Source organism: Lytechinus pictus, chromosome 8 (assembly GCF_037042905.1).
Source record: "Lytechinus pictus isolate F3 Inbred chromosome 8, Lp3.0, whole genome shotgun sequence".
Taxonomy (NCBI): domain Eukaryota; kingdom Metazoa; phylum Echinodermata; class Echinoidea; order Temnopleuroida; family Toxopneustidae; genus Lytechinus; species Lytechinus pictus.
This window is the reverse complement of record NC_087252.1, coordinates 31,353,325-31,365,366: the sequence shown is the minus strand read 5'-3', so window position 1 is coordinate 31,365,366 and position 12,042 is coordinate 31,353,325. Positions and strand designations below refer to the sequence as shown.

The following is a 12,042-nucleotide window of genomic DNA, read 5'->3' as shown; positions in this document are numbered from 1 at the left end:
TTCTCTTACTTTCAGTAATTGCTATCATGGCTCTTTTTGAGGGAATAGTAAGATAAAGAAAGAAACGTAGAAAGTGACAAGAAGAGAGTTGGGAGGTATGATTTGAGACTTACAATTTTGGTCACTTTCATTCGTTTAACACTTTGAAATAATTTCAGGATATTACAAATCGAATACCGGTGCGCAAACTTCAGGAACAAAATTATTTTATCATTATAATACTAGTAGCTGCGTGGAAAATCAAATTAAATGAGACATATAATTTATGAAAAAATCTAAAAAAGAAAATTACTTATAGTGAATGATTGAGGCCTGTCTTGCCATAACCCTAAGCCCCAAGTTCACAAATAGTTTAGTTGCGCTGTAATCTTAGTAATTACGACTGCCAAGCTACAGCTGGGGTAATAATATCCAAGTCCTTTGGAAGCGCATAGAGACATTATTCATAATTGTGATATGCGCTATACAAGAACTGTTTATTATTATTATTGTGCATTTTTATACAATGATGATGATCATCATCATCATATTGTATTTTGCGAAAGATATCTACCCATGTTATCAATATAGAAAATGGAAGATGATATAGAATTCATTGTGAAATGACAGTTACAATAGTAATTTTAAAAGGTTTTTAGAGACATTATTTGAGAAACTGGGGGAAAACCCCCAAAATTTTCGACATGATGACCACGATGCAATAGAACGAGAGGCCCACAAATCCAACCATCTCCGATACAAGTTGGCAAAAACGAGGCATTCTCTCGGAACCGTTTCCGATGAAGAGAGAAAGAGAAGGGGGAGACGTTAGATGTAATGTAAAATGACAGGTACTGAGAAGAAAAAATCAGAAAGGATTGAGGGGGATGGGGGCGGGTATATACCTCGTAATCCAAATCGGAAAGAAGGAAAACGATACAGATATAATTTAAATGAGAAGAACTCAGAGAAAAAAAGGTGTAGAAGGGAGGGGATATAGAAAGACGATAGATATAAGGGAATGAAAGCTGTAGATAATACATTCGGTTACAGGTTAGAAACCAGAGAAAGGGAAAACGAGGAAATCCCTAATTGGCACCGTTTTATAAATACATTATACATGTACATTTTATATTGACAAATGCGCAATAATTTAAACAAATTTACCATCCGCCAGTCAAATAGAAGGATTTCAGTAGCTTTCAAGTGTTATTGAAAATTTGTAAACAAATTTTATATAAAACGGGCCCCTGATTAATATTTGAACCCCCCCCTCTCCGCTTTCGCTTGTTCTCTCATCCTATATTGCTCTTATTTTTGTCTTCTATTTCAAAGGAAACAAACAGAAAATAAAGGAATTTAGAACACCGTTTATCCTGAAAATGAAAACGTCCATGCAGTTCGTGGTCTCGGCACTCCCTAAACAAAAAGAAAGTCATGGCGGACGCTCAAACAAATTCCTTATAAAAAGAGCAGGGGACAAATAGCCAACGCCCTGAATAAAAGGGAGATTAGTATATTTCGTCAGGATGCATGTTCACGGCCTCAACTCAGTGGAGCGCGCCATTGAAAGGCCTTTTCGCCTAGCAATATTGTTAGCGACGTTTGTTAGCATCACTTTGCTCACTCTCCAAAATGTCTGCGACATTAAAATTCTAAAAACAATGGATTTGTTCAATTTTAGTGAGGCTATGAATGTTTATCATTTACATTGACTATCAGTGTACCAACATATACCGAATTTACAAGCAAGTGTGGGTAAGACTTTGAATTATCAGTCATTTCGATGCAATCCCAAAATTGATGAAAATATAACAGAAATTTGATATAGCATTGCAAAATCCTTATTTTCATATCCCCTTAATTTTTAATCATTTGCAAAAGCATCTTAGTACGTTTCCTAGAATTTTTCACAACTGATAACGGTGGTGGCTTATTGATTCTAGTTTTTTTTAAGAAATGGCAGGCATTTGAAATCAGGTAAATTGTTGTTATATTTTTAAAAGAAAATCGTTAGATTCGAACAACTTACTAATAGTTCTCCAAAAGAAGGGTTATATTCAATTATCTGTGTGTAAATGATACATGACGACAAATTTTACGAGTATATCATTGCATGTTGGATAACCTTTTCCACGATGAGTTTCGTAATTGAGAGAAAAATCAAGTTCATTCCTAGCACGCGAGCCGCAGAATGATAAATTTTAGCGTGCGCACACGGGCTGATTGCCGTGTCTGCGGGGACGGATATCTAGTCCCATACTGGTGTAAGGTGGTATTTTCCACGTACCTTTTCCCCTTGTAATGACCACTTCGCACTTTAATACTTAATTTTGACACTTAATCTGTGAAATTAATGGTTTAACGATTTTGGAAAATGTACGGAATATACCTAACACATAAATGATTTCATTTTCTAGAATTATTATTTCTTTCCTGAATTACCAAAAGGCAAATTTAGGTCAAGATTGCATATACTCACATTGACTGTTTAGCATAGCGCATATCTATTACAATTTCTATTATGTGTGTCTATATTAGATAAATTGTCCTGATGTAAATATATCTTATAGAATCATATTGGATACAAAAATCATGACGGGTGTCATGGTCTGAGTTTTCTTTGTGTATAACAAACAAAATACTGCATGATTCCAATTTTATTTGAACATGTCATCGTATGCAACGGCAATTTCAATCAGTTTATAATTTTCTTTTGCTTAGTCAGCGTTTATTTTTCAATGTGCAGAATTGGTTCGCAAGCGGTTTTTACACCAAAGAGCTTGCCAAAGAGCTCATTCCTGGCACTTCGACTAAAGATGGATATGATTATTTTGTTTCTCATGGTTATCCATTTTTAAAAACAATATTTATTTACTGCAGCCAACGAGTTCCTGACACAATTTATTTTTTGACTAAAAACTACATTATGAATGTCCCCCGAGCGGTCTTAAAATAAAAAAGAAATACCCTTTTTCGCAAATGAATCATAGTTGTAGCTGTAAAATTACTTTGTCTTAATTCCTTTCCTCTTAATTTAATATTTTAGTATTTCATTTACATAACCTAAATGAAGGAGGATTCGGAACGATTATTGTTTGATGATTATGGGTGTGAAAGGACCCCTCCCCAAAAATAATAATGAGTAAGAATAAATAAATAAATGAATAAATAAATTAAATTAAATTAAATTAAAATAAAAGTCAGTAATCTTTAACAGGATAGTTCGAAAGCTTATTTTCAGTGGGGTCCTCAACACGTATAGAATTGTAATTATAAAAGGTAAAATCTGTTTACACTGTAAATATGAATATGAACTACTATTAAAAATAAATAAGATCTTGAGATGGTATGTACAAGAAATATATAAAATAAGAGAACGAAGAAGAAAGTTGAAGGTATAATGTTGTCTCAAGCGGATCGGGAGAAGGGGGTGCTCCTTTCCCTCTCTTTTCCAATACACCGGGTGAGTTATGTATATCTCAATAATGATTTTATAACAAACTACTTAAAATCCCCATTTCATGACAGATTATAAAAAAATTCGGCTTACGATTTGTGCTCGCATTGATTGTTGAAAATATATTAAATCGTGCATCATAATTACAAAAGTGCTTTAAATGTCCATTTTTCAAGCCATAATATTAACAGATTACGCGCTCTCATTAGGCTTATTAGACTAATAAATAAGATATTAATTTAGTAATCACTATGTCCTTGTTTTCAGAATGGAATATCGACAAGTTCTATTTCGTGCTTAGGAAGAGAAATAGGAAGACAGTCATCATTTTCATTTGATGACATAAGGTTCTTAGGATGTCCCGGTCCTAGGTCAAAACTCAAAGGAATAATATTGAAACATATCGGTTTTTTTTAAACTGTGATCCAAATCCACCTCACAATTGTCCTACAAAGTGCTTGAAATACAGAGATTAAATTGTCCCTTTTTCAGATCGGAATATCAAATACTTTAAGCTCGCGCTTTTTGCGCTCGCTTTATTGATTTTCATGATGTAAAAGGTATTTAGAATGCCCAGATTCTAGGTTGCGCATGTTTATTCAGATACGCAGCTTGTTCACTATTTAAATCATCCAAATATCAAACATTTTGTGCTCGCATTATAAGATTTCCAATTATCATTTTCATGATTTACACAAAATGATCAGAGTGTCCCATTTTTGGGTGTAAATCTCGATTTTTTTCCGCACGCGCTTCGCGCTCGCATCAATTGTTTAGTCATTTACTTATTATTATCACGATTACAAAAAGTGCTTAGAATTTCCGTACTTCGTCTAGAAATGTCAAAATTTTCAGCCCACGCTTTTCGCTCGCATTATTTGATTGTTGAAAAATGTAAGGTAGTTGCGGTGGATACACATCTGTCTTAGGATCACAAACATTGCCCAGAATATTTAGATTTTAGGACAAAATACTTTGCACTCGCACTAATCAAATAAGGCTTATGAGATTATTATATATTTATGTTGATTTATAAGAATAAAGCTTAGACTATTATAATAAAAGACTACCCCTTCAAAGATACAAACAAAAATCAACTTCGAGTGGCCGATCGGGAAAATGTGGCTAAAAAAATTCGGCCCCCCCCCCATATTGGCAAAGGCTGGATCCGCCCCTGTCTACTGATAGCTCTTGAAGGGGGGGGGGGATGAGTTACCCTTGAATATTATTGTTGAATATTCAGCTCAATATATTGCTTTGACCCCCCATCCCTTCACACACGTTTTGTATATCCCCGTCTACTAACAGCTCTGGGGGGGACCATTTTTTTTTTAACTCAACATAATTATTGCTCTCACACCCCCCCCCGATCAGATGAATTACGCCACTTGACGTGCGTGATTTCAATTGCAATATAGCCCCAAGATCCACTGACTATTTATTTAGCTTACACATTAAAAAAAACTGGAGAGTTGTCAAACTCAACACAAATATACAATAAAATAACAACAAAATAACATACTATAGAAAGAAAGTATTAAAAAAATTGAGAACTTAGTACAATAAAGATAATAAAATGTTGAAATTTTTTACCCCCGTCTCCCACACTCGATCTATTACGTATTAGACAATGATATGAAATTATGCTGATCTGCCTTTATTTGCGCACGATATTCTTAACTAAAGTCATGATATGACCATTGATATAATGGATTATAAATTTTCATAGTTTGATCACACCATATCCACTTTAAATCCCTGGAAATTCCAGCAACAATACATGTTGTCATGGTACGACACACATTTTCTTTATTGAAAAGTATCACGACACCAACGTTGAAACTGTGCAAAGGCCTTTAATGGCGAACTCCACTGGGTTGATACATAGCCTATGGGTGATGAACATACGTGGATGACCTACTGAATGCTTCTCGTATTTAGCAATACAAAAAGCTCTTACTGCTTTTCATATTAGGACAGTACGTAACATTAAAAAAAATAAATGTTTACTCATTTATTGACAAAACATGGCAGGCGCTTAAGACATGGCAAGAACATTTTCTTCTTGAGCATGACAGTGCTTTCTTCACAAAAAAATACAATTTCCCCTGGGTGATGATACATAGAGGGATGGAAGAAGATGCAAGTGAGATAAAAAAAAAATAGAAAATGCAAATCGAGATACATGTATAGGAGAATGATAAAACGACAGAAAGGATGGAAGGGAAAAAAGAGGAAATGGACCAAAAAGGTATAATGTAAACCACAATGTGCGCTTTTGCTATTGCATGAATATTTACTTATAAAGAATTATAGAATACTAGTCCCTCACTTCAATTTGTAACTCACGCCATTTTATAGAATGAATTTGTCATGTTAGGTTTTGGAAGAATTTCATCTCATTCTCTCTTTCTCTCCCAAGCAGGTGAATTTTTTTGCATTGAAAATTCGACAAAAGCATAATCAGTTCAAACGCTAAAACTAACAATGAACTAAAAGTTTCCTCGCCGGAAATTGAGGAAATAGAATAAGAATTTACGTTGAGGCATCCACCTAAAAAAAAAAATGTTTGTTTGACGTGTCCCGACAAACCCCTCTCAATCTTACACCTAACCCTCCCCCTAAAAATGTTATTAATTTTTTTCGCCAGTTTCTTTTTTTTTCTGGCGAATAGCGTAGCAGAAAAGGATCCATATAAAGAAAAAAAAAAAGACAGGTTGACCTTTTTTTTTTTGGGGGGGGGGTACTAACCCTGGTGAGAATCAATACCCAAATATTTGAAAAATAGATACAAATAATTTTCTTTCTCTCATTGTGACGAACAGTAATCGGTAGCATGGTTATTTTGGAGGGAAAAGGGAGATAGAAAATGAAACGTAGAACAAGACGAGGAGAGCGTTGGGAGGTATGATTTTAGATCCACTATTTGAGTCACATTTACCTCCTTCGCTCTTTGAAATTGCAACAGGAAAACAAATCGAAGACTGGTATGCAATCTTCAGGAACAAAATAATCTTTTTATTACAAACTATAATTCATTAAAGGAGAAACCAAAGGCGATTTTAGTGAAACATTGAGGCCACCGTCGTAAAGCCCAGAAGCCAAAAATCACAAAATAGTTTCGGACTTTCGTTGCGCAGCATCATCATTGTACTTGCAAGGGAACATTCACCCTTTTTTATTCATTCTGGAAAATAAAGGTATTTGGTATGCTGTGATTTCACCCAAAACGGATTATCGTCGTAGTTATTCACTTTGCAAATGATCTGTATACAAGGGGGTTAAGAGACCATTCATGAGGAGCGTGATAATAGGCAATGAAAAAAAGCACCAGAGCAGACAACAAAGCGGTATCGATCGAACCCGACTTGTCCGCGCGTGCTGATTGCCCTTACGCATTTTTGTACACAGTGCCTATTGACTTGGAAAAAAGCGAAGATTTGGCAAAATAACAGGACTTTTTCCTCATAAATTTCTTAACTATTCTGTTGATTTGAGAAGCGAGACCTTTAGTTCTAGAAAGAAAAATGTCTGATCTTTCATCTTTACATTTACTAAAAATCCTGAAAATACTTCAGTTTGGCGCAATTAGCAATAGATTAGGAAAACACCGCCACAGATCCAAATACCAGCAATGTACAAAAACAGCTCCACCGCAGGGAGGGGTATCCGGTTTCACGGGCCCGCACGCAAAGGGTTAATTTTAGTGATATAGCCAAAGTGTCATTGTATTGGATATTTCTTGTTGTTTTTGTAGAATGATGTAATTGTCATGTTTTGTGAACCCTTGTCATTATGATTTTCTAAATATCATTTACCACCTAGTATTTCCCACTCCTGCATTACCTGTCAACCCTGCTCTTAGTATGTAAGGTATAATACATATTATCAAACTAGATGTGTGATTGGTCTTCTACCCCCTTCATTTCTTTGTTTTGCACTTTATTTAGGAAGGAGCATGAAGAAAAAGAAGATGAACAGGCATTGACAATGGCGCGTTCCATACCTTACATGGGAGAGTGATTTCACAGTGGCACCCTTGGACCTAATTTATGTATGTTTGATTACCAAAGGTCAATTAACTACCAAATTGGGAAATTTTGTTCTCATGTGCAAGTAAGGGAAATAGGAGTTAGTTAGTGCATGAAGTTTGTTGCATATAAACGTTTGACCAACGGTATATCACTTTTCACGTCTGTTGGAGATGTTTGTAATTGTCCCCATGGAAAGAAATTCAAAAGGTGACAATGAAACGGACTCACCTGCAAGTGTATGTTTGAACCTCCATTAAAAAATATGCCACTTCTCTATTACCACTAGGATTTTTTTCCTTCCGATCGGCCGTGGGGAGGGGTTCAAAATTTCAATACAGTATTTATGAAGTCATTAGTTATGCAAATTCTTTCTACTATCCTGGCGGTGACATCTCATTGGATAATTTAATCATAATTCACTTGTAATTTGTATGATACTGTATGCTGAATAACAACCAAAACATTACCATTTGGGGTTTAAAAATCTCTAAAACAAGAAAAGGCAAAAACTATATAAACAAATGTCCCCAACAAATTCTACAGGATCCAAAATACCAAGGGCCAAATAACTGCTTGGCCAGGTTAGTTGGTACATTTGACATGGTCATGTTTGCTGTAAATTGTTGAAATCTGTAAACGATTGCAAAAAGGCAAGGTTCACTCTGACATCAAATTGGTTTTAATAAAAGGAGAACCATGAGAGAAATGAATAAATTAAAGTTTGGCGAAAATCTGCCAAAGAATAACAGATTTATGAGGCTTCAAAGTTTTAAATTTGTGACGTGACATGCGAGCAGCTCCCAATATGTCGTAATATAAATTCCATAAATTGCTAGTTTTTAATTGTTCATAATTAAATGAGTTTTTATCAGAAGCATGTGTGAAATAATGTTTCTGATAACATTGAATCCACAGGTAAAATCATTTTTCAATTTCTTTAGAAAAGGCACTTTTATAGAATTTATATCGCATGAAATATGGGGAGCTGCTCGCATGTGAAATCACAAATTTAAAACTTCATAACTCTTTTATTCTTTGGTGGATTTTCACGAAACTTTCATTAATATGTTTCTGTCACTGTTCTGCTTTTATGAAAACCAACTTACATGTAATGTCAGGATGAACCTTGCCTTTAAACCTAACCACCAAGGGACCCAACGTACATATTTGACAATAAGACGCAACTTCTTCATGCCAAATATGTTTGAACGAATTAACAACTACGTTAAAGCATGCCTACGTTGCCAAAAATTCCATGGCAAGCCTGACAAGACTAGACCATTTCATACTAGGGTACCAGACTCTTAAAGACCATTTGACCGCATTAGTCTCGACTTTAAGACAATGCCGACCTCATGTCCCGGATTTAGATATTTGATGGTTATCTGCGATGAAATTACAAGGGGCGTAACAGGCGGGGGGCAGGGGGGGGGGCAAGTTGCCCCCCCTGGCAGATTTCAACGGGAAAAAAAAATGGAAAAAAAAAGGGAGGGAAAAAGAAAGAAAGGGGAAGGAAAGGGGAAAAGGAAAGGAGGAAAAGGAAAGGGAAAAGAAAACGAAGAAAAAAACCTTTTTTTATGTAAACGTAAGGAAAGCGGGAAAACGTACGAAAGGACATTTGATAAATAATAAATCATTCCGAACTAAGCCTATGTAATGCAATAGCCCGGTGGGAAATAAATTAAAAGATGACAAAATGGCAACAATAGCGGGAAACGAAGGTAATATGTAATTAATAAAAAGCTTAATTGGAAAACAAAGAAAAGGGACAAGAAAAAAATAACACGACCGGGCTGCCGATGATTGAAATTAAAGAGCGGAAAGAAAGATGGACTGCATACAACATTGTGCTATAAGCTTGCTAAATTTTAATGCAAATAAGCTACCGGGGCTTTGCCCCAGACCCCACGCAGTAGGGGATCTTCATTTATAATCTTTAAATGGCTCTTTAACACCCCCCGTTCATTCACGTTCAATCACTGGCATACAGGCGCGGGGGGGGGGGGGGTCTTGGTTCCACACCCAAGAGGAAATAAAAGAAATTTTAGGAGACAACATATAATGAAATGAATGGAAACAATGAAATGTGTTTTTTGCTGAATATAATGGGAAAATCAATCTCATAATTAGAAATTAATTATAATAAGCATTTTTTTTCCAGCTCGCTTTGCACACTGGCGACTTTTTACAATTTTTTCCCACACTGCTATGTTTTGCCTCCTCATAATATTTAGGTCATTACGCAACTGGGTTGAATAAATGTGTTGTGTAAAAGCAATATTCTGTATATGCCCACGATTTTATTAAAATAGCGGCAATCTGCGAGGTTTAAATGGCTTTGATATCGAGAAGTTCTGGGGGCTCCGCCCCGGACCCCAACCGCTCAGCACTGTGTATGGAAGGATTGGGCCATGGCCCCAAAAGTTCTATAAACAAGAACAACAAAAGGAGGAAAGAAAAGCAAAGGAAAAGTGTAGGATATGATTTTATTTACTGAATATGTCAACAAATAGCTCAAAGTTAGATTCTCATGAAAAGGTGATTTTTTCTCGCTCGCTTCGCTTGCTCGGGACTTATATAAAGTAGCTTTAGAGCACAGTACATGTGCTATACTGCACCCCTCGGTTTTTTCTTTTGATCTTGCTACTACCGCAGAGAATCCTGTTTACAGTGGTGTACAGACCACAAAAAAGAATCTAAAGAGAGAAGAGTGAAATATATTTTTTTGGAAATCATGTCATATTCTATCACAAAATTGGATTTTGTATTAAAAAGGTCTAAAATTTTGCTCGCTCGCTTCGCTCGCTCGCAACTTTTTTAAAAAGATAAATTCTGCCCGATACGCAATATCTGGCCTTCTCAAAATAGTCGCCTCATTACATCACTATGCCTGTTCATACCATGATATGACCGGGAAATTTTTTGCCCCCCCCCTGGCCACCGACCCCTGTTACGCAGCTGTTTGTAATTTGCGCGCCTCTAAAATCGCTCGATGCTGAGACAATTTGCGAGGCACTCATCCAAAAAGTCATTTGCATTTTTGGACCACCATCATGTCTTGTCACTGATGCAGCGGCTTCCCTTACAGGTAAGCTACTTACTGCATTATGTACAACTCTGAACATTGACCGCAAGGTGATTTGTGTAAGAAAATCATGGGAGTCTACACACAGAGAGACACATTCAGACTCTTTCAAACTTTCTGAAAGTTAACCTCAATCAATTTGGCACAGATTGGGTGAGATTCATTTCTACAACATGTTATGCATACAACTCTTTCTCTTCCCCTCATCTTGGAAACCACAGCCCATACGAGCTTGTGTTCTGCCGAGAACCACCTAATCTATCAAATATATCTTTCAACCCAATGTCTGGTCTTTCATCTTCTTATGACCAATTGTCCAACACAATGCTGTCATTACAGAGAAAACAGCAAGAGAAACAAAATACAAAGATCTCAGACAAATTGGATAAGACCCCAATCTACTCCACTGGTCAGCTTGTTTATCTTTACAAACCAACATCATCTTCTTTGACTGCAAATTCAAAGAAAATTGCAGCAGAATGGGTAGGACCTTTAGTAGTTCATGCCATAATTGATATAACCCATTATATTCTTGCCACAATGAAAGGAGAAATCCTCCGGGACATTTTCAATTACAACAGACTCAAACCCTGCTTCATGAGAGCTTCAAATAATAAGAAAAATATCACACACATTCAGAAACTGAGAGAGGCATCAGGAAGAAATACTACTGACAAGGAACAAGGGTGCATAAACACAATAAACTTCATCGATGAAAATGATGAAAAATTACCCGAATTCCATGTTACACCAGTAGAATGTTCCCAGATGACTAACTCAGTTGATACATCAGACTATTTGCATGCCATGACAGAAAATAATGGATTAGCTTCACCCACCCCTCTAACAAAACCAGACCTAGATAGGCAACTTGACCTCCTTATGACTTCCCCCAATAATGGACATATGAAAATACACAGAGGACGATTCAAGGACGGACAACTACAGATCCTGACGTCATATGATAAAGTATGTGACGATAAACCCACATAAATTGGGTTTTGGTGGAACATTGCAATGTACAAAGACACTGAGACATTGATCAAACAGATACTTACTGAAAGAATTATTCCTGTGACAGGTACTCCACAGAGATTTTTCAGACAATTGTGTTTGATGCTTAATGTTTAATGTATGTGATTGAATAATATTGTTGACAATGTGTTTTTAAGCATGGTATACATATTTTATTGAACAAATATTTATAATCGCAAGGTTGATTACCAAGATAAGTTTGAATTTATACTTGTCATAATGATGATATCTATCAAGTTTGAAAGTACTTGTTTATTTTGTTCTTTTATAACATTAATAAGGAAATACATTCTCCAACAGGATAGGAGTGATAGTTATAATTGAGTTCTATGTTGATTGCTTCATTTGAAGTACATATTAGGCCTTCCTAACATAGAGAAACTGTCATTTCTAGAGCGCACCTGTTAACTTTCCGTTAATTATCATGTTGATCAGATGCTAAGATTTAT

The 12,042-nt window shown here is 35.8% G+C and overlaps 1 pseudogene; it reads left to right on the top strand.

The window, feature by feature from the left end:
* The first annotated feature begins 8,528 nt into the window (after window positions 1-8,528).
* On the top strand, window positions 8,529-11,689 carry LOC135155272 (uncharacterized; annotated as a pseudogene).
* Window positions 11,690-12,042: the final 353 nt, after the last annotated feature.